We start from the raw sequence: 12,068 nt of genomic DNA on the forward strand, positions 1-12,068 counted from the left end.
CCTTCATCTCTCCATAGCCGCCCTCCACCCCGCACATACATTTCATTTGTATTATAGCGCAGGTAATGGCTGACTTTACTAATGTACTCAGCTATTTACATAAAATACAGATTTGCTCTTTGCAGTAGGCATATAAACCTTATGCGCTTCTTTATGGCACTAAAACTGCCACTAGACAAGTCTGACCCTTTTGTAGCAGAAACATAATCACAATACTTACTTGACTTTTTTATTGCTGCCTAAAGCTACAGTTGAAAACATCAGTTGAAGTATGTGCATTGCTTTGAAGACACAAGCTGCAACTGCAAGACAACTGGTGGCAAATCTATATATATATATCACTTTTATATGTGGGTCTGGTTTTCCTGGGGGCCGATCGCAGCCCCCAGGGAAACCACACGCGTATTGACAAAAGTGATATATATATATATATATATTTATATATATATATATATAGATCTATCTCTATATATATATCTATCTACATAGATATATCTATAGATAGATCTATATATATATATACATATATCTATATATATCCATAGATCTATCTATAAATATATCCATGTAGATAGATATATTTACATAGATATATCTATATATATAGATCTATATATATATATATATATATATATAGATCTATATTTTTTTAAGTTGTTGTACCTACCCTACAACAACTAAAAAAAATATTGCCCCCACTGGGGGTTGCCCTGCCCACGGGTGACCCCCTGTCCATTTCTATTTCTTTTTCTTTTTTTTTTAAATAAAATTTAGCCCCTGAGGGTGCGCGATCGGGGGGGGGCGTCCCGTTTTCCGAGGGGGGCGACCCCCCCAAGTGAAATCCCTGGTGTCTAGTGGTGTTTCCTGGCCCCCGATCGCAGATGTGCTGCGATCGGGGGCCAGGAAACACTTTCAGGAAGGCCTCGTAAGAAAGGAGAGAGTCTCCCCTTTCTAACGAGGCCTTCCCGAACGCGGGGAAGGCCGTTTGTGGCCGTTTTCCCCATCGGAGCAGGAAGCGGCCACAAAGCCGCTTCGTACTCCGATGGGGAAATCCACAAAGTGATGTCACAAAGGGGTGGGTGAGGGGCGGGGGGAGACACGGAAGAGCTTCCGTGTCTCCCAGGGAACAAAAAAAAATTTAAATCCTCGGGTGCAGATTTATTAACCCCCTCCCTGGTGTCGGTCAGTGGCCGGCGCCCGCATCCAAGGGTTTTTGTTTCCAACATTTATGTGTGAGATCACTGCACCGGGACACATTTCCTACCACCCAACGTTCCCCTCAGTCTCCCGGTAAAAATTATACCTCACTTGTGTAGGTGGGCCAAGTGCCTTTGACAGAGCAGAGCCAAAAACAAGTTGAAATTGAGGGGGAACCAAAGCGGGTCCAAAAGGGCAGTTTGAAAAAAAACATTTTTAGGTTGACAAGTGCAGCCCAATTTATAGCGGTATAGATGAGACAATGTTGGGTGGTAGGAATTTTGTGGATTCCTGCAGATTCCGGAAGGTTCCATCACAAAAATATGGGAAAAATGTGTGATTTCCAGCAAAGTTGGAGGTTTGCAGGGCATTGTGGGTAAGAAAATGGTGCGGGGTGCATGTGAAGCACACCACCCTGGAATCAACCAGATGTTTAGTTTTCAGATGTGTCTAGGTCTTGTGGATTTTTGTACATGGCAGTGCCCCAAAGTAAAAAAAGTGCAGCCCTCACCATTCCAAGTGGGACGATTTTGAGAGTTACCAAGCTCTCTTGGCCCAAATGTAAAACCAAAACCTAAAATAATCAAATGTCCTCTTGCTAGCAGTGGGATAAGATGTTTTAGTGTGCGGGGGAGAGCTGAAAGACTGTTACCCCCATCATTTGGGGTGGGGGCATAACCAGGCCCATACTGGTTGGTAGCCACCAACCCACTATTTTTTGTATTTATTTTTTATTCTATGGCATCCAGTAGACTTTCTTCCCCCCGGGGTGTGGATCGGGGGTAATTGCCCCATCTTCCCACTGGTGGGCAGAACAACTTTGGCCCCATTTATTTGGGGTGGGGGTATGGCCATACCCCACCCTCTTATTTTGAAAAAAGAAAATCTTCCATGGTCTCTGGTGGGCTTTCTGCCCCCCTTGGGGCAGAAGGACCTTCCAAAATAAGGCCGATCTTCCCCCAAAGGGGGCAGATATGGCCAACAGTAATGTGCCCCCATGAGGAGCGACCCTTGCCCAAGGGGCTTCCCCCCCAAACAAAACACACATACACACACACACACACCAATCCCTAGTGTCTAGTGGATTGGCCTAACAAAAATAGGCCGATCTGCCCCAGAGGGGGGCAGAAATGGCCTAAATACAATTTGCCCCCAAGCGGTCGCTCCCCATACATAAAAACATAAAGTAAATAAAAAAAATATAAATTCCTGGTGTCTAGAGGTTTCTGTCTCCTCTGGGGGCAGATCGGCCTAATTATACTAGGACGATCTGCCTCCGGGGGTGCAGAAAAGGCCTAAAAATAATTTGGCCCCCCTGGGAGTGACACTTGCCTAACGGGTCGCTCCCCACATAAAAATTAAATAAATAAAAAAAAATGTATCCCTGGTGTCTAGGGGTTTTCTGTCCCCCCCCCCTCCCACCCTCACCCCCCCCGGGCAGATCACATTGCATCGCGATCGGGCAGCAGAAATGCTTGCAGAGACATGAAAGGAAAGGAAAGGACGTTCCTTTCCTTTCATGTCTCTTCCGGCTCCCTCCTCCCGAGCGGAAGAGAAATGCTCAGCATGCTTCCAGCGCGATGGGAGGTGACCTCTGATGAGGTCATCAGACGTCACTGAGGAGGTCAGGGGGGTCGGGGTGGAAGGGGAAGCGATTCCCCTTCCAGCCCTGCCATGGGGGGGTGGGGGAAAGCCCATGGAGGGAGCACTCCCTCTGAGCTCCGGTGCCGGGACGTAATGGTTACATCCCTGGCACAGGAGCACTGAGCCCCGGGATGTAACCATTACGTCCCGACACAGAACCGGTTAAATGTTAAATGCTGGCACTATCAAAATAGCCTGTTTGATGTCCTGGAAAGCTTTATCTTGTTCTGTACTCCATTCAAATGTAACGTTTTTTAAAGTAATTGTTGGACCTGGCTTTTTGACAGGGTCATCCCCAAACTTTTTGCCTCCTTCCTCCTATTTTTTCTGACCTGTTGCTGTTGGCTTTTGAACTCTGGGCACTTTACCACTGCTAACCAGTGCTAAAGTGCATATGCTCTCTGTGTAAATTGTACTGTTGATTGGTTTATCCATGATTGGCTATTTAATTTACTTGTAAGACCCTGTAAAAGTGCACTATATATGCATAGGGCCTGTAGATTAAATGCTAATAGTGGGCCTGCAGCACTGGTTGTGCCACCCACTTCAGTAGCCCCTTAACCTTGTCTCAGGCCTGCCATTGCAAGGCCTGTGTGTGCAGTTTCACTGCCACTTCGACTTGGCATTTAAAAGTACTTGCCAAGCCTAAAACTCCCATTTTTCTACATATAAGTCACCCCTAATGTGTGCCCTAGGTAACCCCTAGAGCAGGGTGCTGTGTGGGTAAAAGGCAGGACATGTACCTGTGTAATTTATATGTCCTGGTAGTGTAAAACTCCTAAATTCGTTTTTACACTACTGTGAGGCCTGCTCCCTTCATAGGCTAACATTGGGGCTGCCCTCATACATTGTTGAAGTGGCAGCTGCTGATCTGAAAGGAGCAGGAAGGTCATATTTAGTATGGCCAGAATGGTAATGTAAAATCCTGCTGACTGTTGTAGTCGGAATTAATATTACTATTCTAGAAATGCCACTTTTAGAAAGTGAGCATTTCTTTGCACTTAAATCTTTCTGTGCCTTACAATCCACGTCTGGCTAGGTTTAGTTGACAGCTCCTTGTGCATTCACTCAGAACCACCCCAAACACAGGGTACTCAGCCTCACTTGCATAAATCTGCATTTTGAATGGGTCTTCCTGGGCTGGGAGGGTGGAGGGCCTGCCCCCACACAAAGGACTGCCACACCCCCTACTGGGACCCTGGCAGACAGGATTGAACTGAAAGGGGACCTGGTGCATTTCTTAGCCACTCTTTGAAGTCAGCCCCACTTCAAAGGCACAATTTAGGATAAAACAGGGCCTCTGCCCTACCTCATCAGACACTTGCTGGAGAAGAAACCTGAACCAGAAACTACAACCTGCCAAGAAGATCTGCCTGGCTGCTCACAGGACTCACCTGTCTGCTTTCTACAAAGCACTGCTGCCTTGCTGTTGGCCTGCTGCCTTGCTAAACTCTTGTATGACTGTAAAAGTGCTCTCCAAGGGCTTGGATAGAGTTTGCCTCCTGTTCCCTGAAGTCTCAGGACCAAAAAGACTTCTCTTTTTCATTTGGACTCTTTGTGTGCCCAAAATTTCGCTGCACAGCTTGCTCCGCAGCGAGAAAATCGCCGCACACCGACGCTGCGACACACGGCCTCGCATGGACAACGCCGCCCGACTTCCAGAGGGGAAATCGACGCAACGCCTGCCGTGAGAAAGAAAATTCCACGCATAGCCTCGCGGAACGACGCTCAGCCGGAAAACAAGCCGAAGAATCCACGCACAGACCCTGGGACATCTGATAATCCCGCGATCCATAGAAGGAGATGGTCCGTGTGCCGGAAAACGACGCACGTCTTCCCTGAGTGAAAAATAACGACGCAAGTCCGTGTGTGAAGGGGCGCAACCGACGCACACACCATTTTTCCTCCCGTAGAACGTCTCTCCGCGTGAAAAATAACGATGCAAGTCAGTGTGTGAAGGGGCGCAACCGACGCACACACCATTTTTCCACGCATATCCTCTTCTGCGGCCCTCTGCAGAGATTTTCCACTCCAAACCAGGTACTTTGTGCTTGAAAGTGACTTTGTTTACTTTTTAAAGACTTAAGACACTTCATATCACTTTTTAGTGATATCTTTACAAATTCGTATTGCATATTTGATCGTTTTGACCTGCAAATACCCAGATAAATATTATGGGGGTCATTTTGACCTCAGCGGTCTTTTCTCAAGACCACTGAGGGACCGCCGTGCGGAAGACCGCCAGTGGTGGCGGTATGCCACTCGGCGTATTATGACTGTTGGCAGCTCTCCGTCCTTTTTTGGACGGAGAGCCGCCAACAGCCATACTGGTGGGCGGCGGGGAAGTGGAGGTTGCTCCACCGCCACGTCAACAGAACACCGTCCTGTGATTCGGCGTGGCGGTGTTCTGTTGACAGTGTGGTGTCGACGGAGCAGCCCCCTTGGCTCCCGTCCCCTCACGGAGGATCGTTGGACCAGGTAAGTCGATCGTCCGTGAGGGGAGGGGCGTGGGGGGGTGTTGTGTGTTGTGTGCATGAATGGGGGTGTGCGTGTGTTTATGTAGTCGGGATGTCTGAGTTCCTGTATGCTTGCGTGGGTGTCATGAGTATGGGAATGAGTGCGTGTATGTCTGTAGATATGTCTGCATGGTTGTGTGCGTGTATGTTTGAATGTGGGTGTGTGTGTCTGACTGTGTGTGTGGATGCTTGCATGTATGTCGGTGTGTGTGCGTGTATGTGTGTTGGTGGTGCCTGCGTGCGTGTTGTGTGTGTATGAGTACTGTGATGTTGGGGGTCGGGTGGGGAGGGGGACCCTGCCACCTTTGGGGGGAGGCAGGGGTGATGGGGGGTGTAGCGAAGGGAGATGGGGGGCTGGGGGAGACCCCTATCAGTGCCAGGGAAGGAATTCCCTGGCACTGATAGTGCTTACCGCCATGGATTTCATGGCGGTTTCAAACTGCATGGAATCCATGGTGGTCACCCGGGTCCAAATACCGCCGGCGCTATAGTGACGGCCGCCGGGCTGGATACCCAGGTCTCCAGCCAGGCGGTCGTCTCTGCCCTGGCGGGCGGAACGGAGAACCGGCGGATGACCATGGCGGTAACCGCCATGGTCATAATTCCACAAAGTAAGACCGCCAGCCTGTTGGCGGTCTTACCACCGCTTCTCCGCCTTCCGCCAGGGTCATAATGACCCCCTATATATTTTTCTAGACACTGTGTGGTGTATTTTTGTGGTGCTATATTGTGTTATTGTATGATTTATTGCACAAATGCTTTACACATTGCCTTCTAAGTTAAGCCTGACTGCTCATGCCAAGCTACCAGAGGGTAAGCACAGGATAATTTGGATTGTGTGTGACTTACCCTGACTAGAGTGAGGGTTCTTTCTTGGACAGAGGGTAACCTGACTGCCAACCAAAACCCCAATTTCTAACAGTAATCTTCTTAATGGTTCAACTAAAATTGCATAACCTTGAATAAAATGTGCATGGTATTCACTCATTCCAAGAAGTGACTTTAAAGAATCTTTGATCATGGGTATAGGTTTTGTTTCTCTAGTAATCACTATTGTTGAAACCCATCCTGATGAGTAATTAGGTTCTATCACACCTTTTTTACACAGTGCGCCTAGTAGTTCTTTCAATTCCTTCCTGACAGAAAATGGCACTTGTTGTTTTTTATGAGTATCCGGTATGGCATTTTCTTTTAACTTGATGCGATCTTTAAAAACTTTCATACAACCAATATGTGTGGAAAATACATTGTTTTTCCAGCACTTCTTCGATTAGCAATATCATCCACTGAACTTTTACTTTACTTGTTGGCCTGGAATTTCTACAAACAGCTCTAAAATGTCCCATTTGCTGGCATTTCATAAATTTTCTTCCAATAGCTGGACATCCTGAATGATTAACCAAATTATTTTTTGATCCACATCTATAACAATTAAAAGTCTTATTTATTTTTTAAAAATCTCTGACTTTATGTTTTTCCTGTACAAAGACTTTCCTCCACAACACAAACCAACTGCTTTTGCGTATTGCCTGTTGATAATATTTGTGTAGTGTTGGCTTTTGTAATTGTTGGATTTCTATATGCTTTTTTGTATTTTTGTTTAGTAACAATGGAGTACAAACTGATTTCTAAAATATATATCCATCATGCCTCCTACTTCACGAGGCTGCACAAATAGGCACCCTTGGAATGTGCTCTTCAATACTTTCTTGTTACTGTTCTTTTCTCACATTAAAACAATGCCTTTCCACCATGACATTTGGTGCTTCAATAAATTGTTTCTCCATCCTTTTTGATGCTTTCTGGTATTAATTTAAAGATATAATATGACCTCAAACTGCTTCGATCTCAGGTAGATTGCCAAAAATGTCTTGACCTGCATACCCAACAAAACCATACATACAAACTTTTTTCCGTTCAGGATGAAACTTTTTGCCATCAGTAGTGGATAAATAATTCTTGAATGACTTGTGCCAATTGTTCCATTTCATTACTAGTGTTCCTGGTGTTTGAAGAAATAGTGGTGATTGATTGAACATACCTGAATTAGCCATACTGACCACCAACTTGTTCAGGAATGTTAAAGTAACAGCTGGATTCCAATGGATAAACGTTCCAATAGATGTTTAAATTAGCAGCATAAACTATTTAATACAATTTGAAGTGTGTCAATAGCTGTTATTATTGACACATAAATACATGAAAAAGAAACACTGAACCCTAGTTGACACTATGTACTAGACCAATAGTTGATAATATTATTTTTATATGCAAATCTTACGTAATCTATACTGTCAAATTAGGGAAAAGAGTCAAAAATGTCCAAATGTGAAAATGGTGTGTGCATCACTGAGATGGAACACAGCACAAATGACATGCAGGCATAAGAAAGAAGAAAAGATTACGTACAATCTCCTCTGTATTGGTAGTGAGCGTGTCACCGAATCTTCAAAGAAGAAACATGCTGGTAATTATATGCTAAGATATTATACTCTGATGTGTGTATCATCGATGAACCTGGACATGCTAGTAAAATAAAGTGCGATCTTCCTTTGAAGTTTGGGTGCATTGACGATGAGACTACTCCCAAGATGGCGGCCAACCACTGGAATGCTGAGTTCCATTGAAGGCAAGTAATGGCGATGCGCACTAACCCTCCGAATCCCGCCTCAGTGCAGCGAATACACTAGAAACTGATGAGCTTGTGAAGACATGCATTCTGCATTGTGACGTGAATGCTGTACTCAGGCCCACAAGAGGAACACGCGGAACAGCAGAGGTGACTCCTCAAGAGCAATATTCCTTCTCCTCCCAGCATTCTGCAACATATTATAAATACCCCCCAAGAACATTCCAAACTCTGTATTATGACATAAGAACATTGTATACTTTACTTACCAATACAACATAACCATTAACAAAGCCAAAACTACTAGCAGGTTTTAGGTGTATATCAGTTGTTGTGTTATATATCTGGATACAGTAACATCTCAGAGAGAAACCAAAATACCAGTTGGGTGGCTCTCTATTGGAATCACAGAAATGTATTTTACATGCTCCCTTTTAGAGGTCCCCCACTTCTTTAATCCCACTTAAAGACCTGTCTGCACATATTTCCATACGACTGATTGCAGCCAGCAGCTGTGGGTGCTTCCCGAAGCCTGGTTAGATTTATTTTCTTTCAAAGTTCATGCTGCATGTAGTGCAAGGCACTGGGCAAGCACACACTTTAAAGGGACTGAAGTTGTTGCACTGCACAATTTGCACATTAAAGTAAGAAGTGTTGAACATATTAATGCAGTAAGATATAGTATAATATTTCAAGACTATTCGTCCACAATGCTTTATAATGCTTACTTCCTCACTGAATTTGTTTACTTTAAAATGCATCATCTCCCAACCTTCTTACAAGTTTTTCCCCAGGACGTGGACCCCACATTTGTCCACTAAGCTTGCTCACTACATAAAAGTCATTGCCAACTTTTATGCCACACCACTTTCAAATGTTACCAACCCCCACTGCCTTGAACTGTACTTGAAAGTGTGTGAAGGAATCTTTCAATGTTCTTTACAGGACCTGCTGATATCTGACATTCCTGTCTCGACAGATCCGAGCAACAGTTGGCAAAGTACAGGTCAGTTATTGGAATTGTGCCCCTTAGATCACTGCCCACCAGAAGAGCCACTAGGCCACGAGTGGTCCAGAATGAGAAGTTATCAGACTTACATGCTTGTTGCCCCATAATTGCCTGTGTTTCTCCTTTGTGGCACACAGGACCAGTTGCGCCCCATTCTGGCATGTGCCCCAGGGATGCACAGAAGGAAGGTTCATGGCTAACACAACCTACGCACAAGCTTTAAGTTCTGCTCTGACTCTTGTGCTCTCCAGAGACATTCGGGCACCCTTCACACAAAGTAACATATTTATGAGCCCCTTGCACCACCGGAGTGTCACTTTTTGTGATCTTCTGGCAGCACAGACTACAATATTATATCTATGAGGCCACGCAAAGCCACCCTGCATAGCTTTGAATGGCCTTAAGTAAGGCAAGACAGCATAAATTGCCGTGTTGCCTAACTCTGTGCAAGGGAGGCGTTCTGTGGGATTTGCACTGGGTGTACCCATGCAACACCCATGGATTATGATGCTTTGTCAGATTTACAAAACCATGTTAGCCTGGGGATGCCCCAAAACGTACTCCTCCCGAGGTGAGGCAAAAGAGGATAACTATTTTTATTTCTCCTTATTTTTAACTCTTTCTTTGTGTTCTTCACTCTGCAGCACACATAAAATGGAGAAAAAGAATTCCAGGATTGTTTTTGTGCAGGAATCTGCCTCTTCCTGCACTTAAACAATCGTGCCGACAACACAGGCACCTTTGCACAATGGTGAAAGGCAGTGCTTAATTTGAGCCGGTGGTTTCCGGTGGAGGGCACCTGCACTTATTTTTGAGGGTGCCACTTATTTTTCTGCCTTAAGCATTTACTGTGAGCATGGGAAAGATGGAGGAAGAGAAAAAAGAAAAAACATCACAAAGGGAGAAAGCTGAAAGCTGCAAGAGTGAGCTGAAGGGGCAGTGAGTGCCTGTAAATGGATTAAAGAGGCCCCGGATGGCGTCAGGATTACTCAGCCTCAGTAGTCTATGGTTGCACATTTGATTGCAGCATCTGCATGTTTCAGAAGAGAACTTTTGGGCACCGGCACGTTTTTATTTACAAATTAAGCACTGGTGCAAGGGTGTCTGCGTTGGCGCTAGGCAGCCAAAACGGCACCAGCGCAGGGAGAAAGGACAAGAATGTGCTGTTTTGCATAAATACAGTACATTCCTGCGCTTTGGCATAGGGCAGCACAGCGAGGTGACATGCTGCACTCCCCTAAGCCAACTATGTATTTTCCTTGATTTTCAGTTCCACCCACTCCTCCCGGAAAATGAGCATTACTACAGAAATATAAATGGAAAGCAAAAATGTGAACACCCCTCCTCTGAAGATAATGTTGCTGTACACAAATAGATTCACAAAGAGAGGTATAATGAACAAATAAAGAAGAATTTTTCTTCCAGAACTGCGCCTTTCAATTATTTGTCCAAAAGTAGGGAACACGAATATAGAAATATTTATAATCCAGAATTTTCAAGCGTTTCAAGACATCACTCATACTTGCTTCTTTTTCACGGGACTGAGTTTCAATTGCCCAAAAATGCAAAGCAAAATTGATGCTGAATTTCAGTCATGATGGTTGGAAAACTAGTTATTCAAAATGTAGTAACAGAAAAGCCAGTGAAAAGTAATTTTTGCGGCTTTCTGATTATTATTAATAACTTACTTCGAAAACCAAACAGAAAAGGCAGACTTGGAAATAATTTGTAATTCATCAGGCATCCCGCCTTCTGCCACTACGAAAAGGCACATTTGGTTCACTAAAACGTTGCTGGAATTGTCAATAAATAGTCCCTTCGCATTTCCATACGCCCAGGGAGTGATGGATTGCACGCCGCGTGCCTCCAGTCAGCTTTTATTTGTACATGACGGCAGAGTGATGAAGATGCATACTACCCAGGTGCTCTTTATTTCACTCCTTGCAATGAATGTTAACGTCTTTTGTTTATGTCTATATATTTATTCCACAATTATTTTCCAAAGCGTGGAGCACAGGGGAAGTATCCATAACACGACAATCCTATAGGATACACAGGCATGAAGAAGCTGCACAGGGCAAAGTAGTGGGACGGGGTGGTGTTGAACAAAACATAAAAATTAAAATAAAAAAAAAATTACCTCAACCCCCACCCCCACCCACCCCCATCCCCCCCCCCCCCCACCGCCCCTGCGTGGCCCCATCACCGCACCGCCGCTCTTTAGGTCAATCCTGGAGGCAGGCACAGGCTCCCAGCCTGCCCTGCGGCCAATCCTCATGCTGCTCTCAAGCTGCTGGCAGCATAAGAGCAGCATCAAAAACGAGGACAGAGAGATGTATGGTCCAGTGTACACAATAAGTATAGGAGAGCAAAGAAAGAATAAAATTGCCTCAAAAAACCTAGCACGTCAACATCAATTTATTAGATCAGGAAAGGGTTAATGCCAAGATTAAAAAAGTAGAGATAATGCTCGTACACTCTCTCAATCGAAGAAAGCAACAGCGGAAGGACACTACCTTCCACCATCTAACGTTGGGTCAACTTGTTTTGCGTCTCAAGGGTCCAAAAAGATTCAGCAACGCTTCATCGGGACCAAAACAATCAAACAAACTTCTCCTTTTATAACACACAGACCTCAATACGCCTTGAAATGTTACTCTACTAGGCTTCGGTCACTTACTTTAACAAACTGCACTTCACGCTAGTCTAGAAAAGGATCGCCCGTCCCAAATTATGTAACCGGCTCCCTAGGAATACACGTGCCAGGAGACAGGTGCAATTGTAATATGCATCCTGTCGTCCGCTGGGGACCTATCCCGGGGCAGCGTTCCTGAAAGTGAATTGCAATTTGTTTAAATAAGTGACCGGAGCGTAGTAGACTGACATTTCAAGATGTATTGAGTTCTGGAATTGATTAAAGTGAGTGTAATAAGTTAAAAGTGTAGAAAATTGTGATCCAAAATCAAAATCAAAACAGTATATACACTGCCCAGGCCACAGGGCCACATCACATAGGCCAAGGCCCCACTTGACTCCTGCAACAACACGGAGAGAACACCGCAGGGGAATCAGG

This window comes from Pleurodeles waltl, chromosome 10 (genome assembly GCF_031143425.1).
Source record: "Pleurodeles waltl isolate 20211129_DDA chromosome 10, aPleWal1.hap1.20221129, whole genome shotgun sequence".
Taxonomy (NCBI): Eukaryota; Metazoa; Chordata; class Amphibia; order Caudata; family Salamandridae; genus Pleurodeles; species Pleurodeles waltl.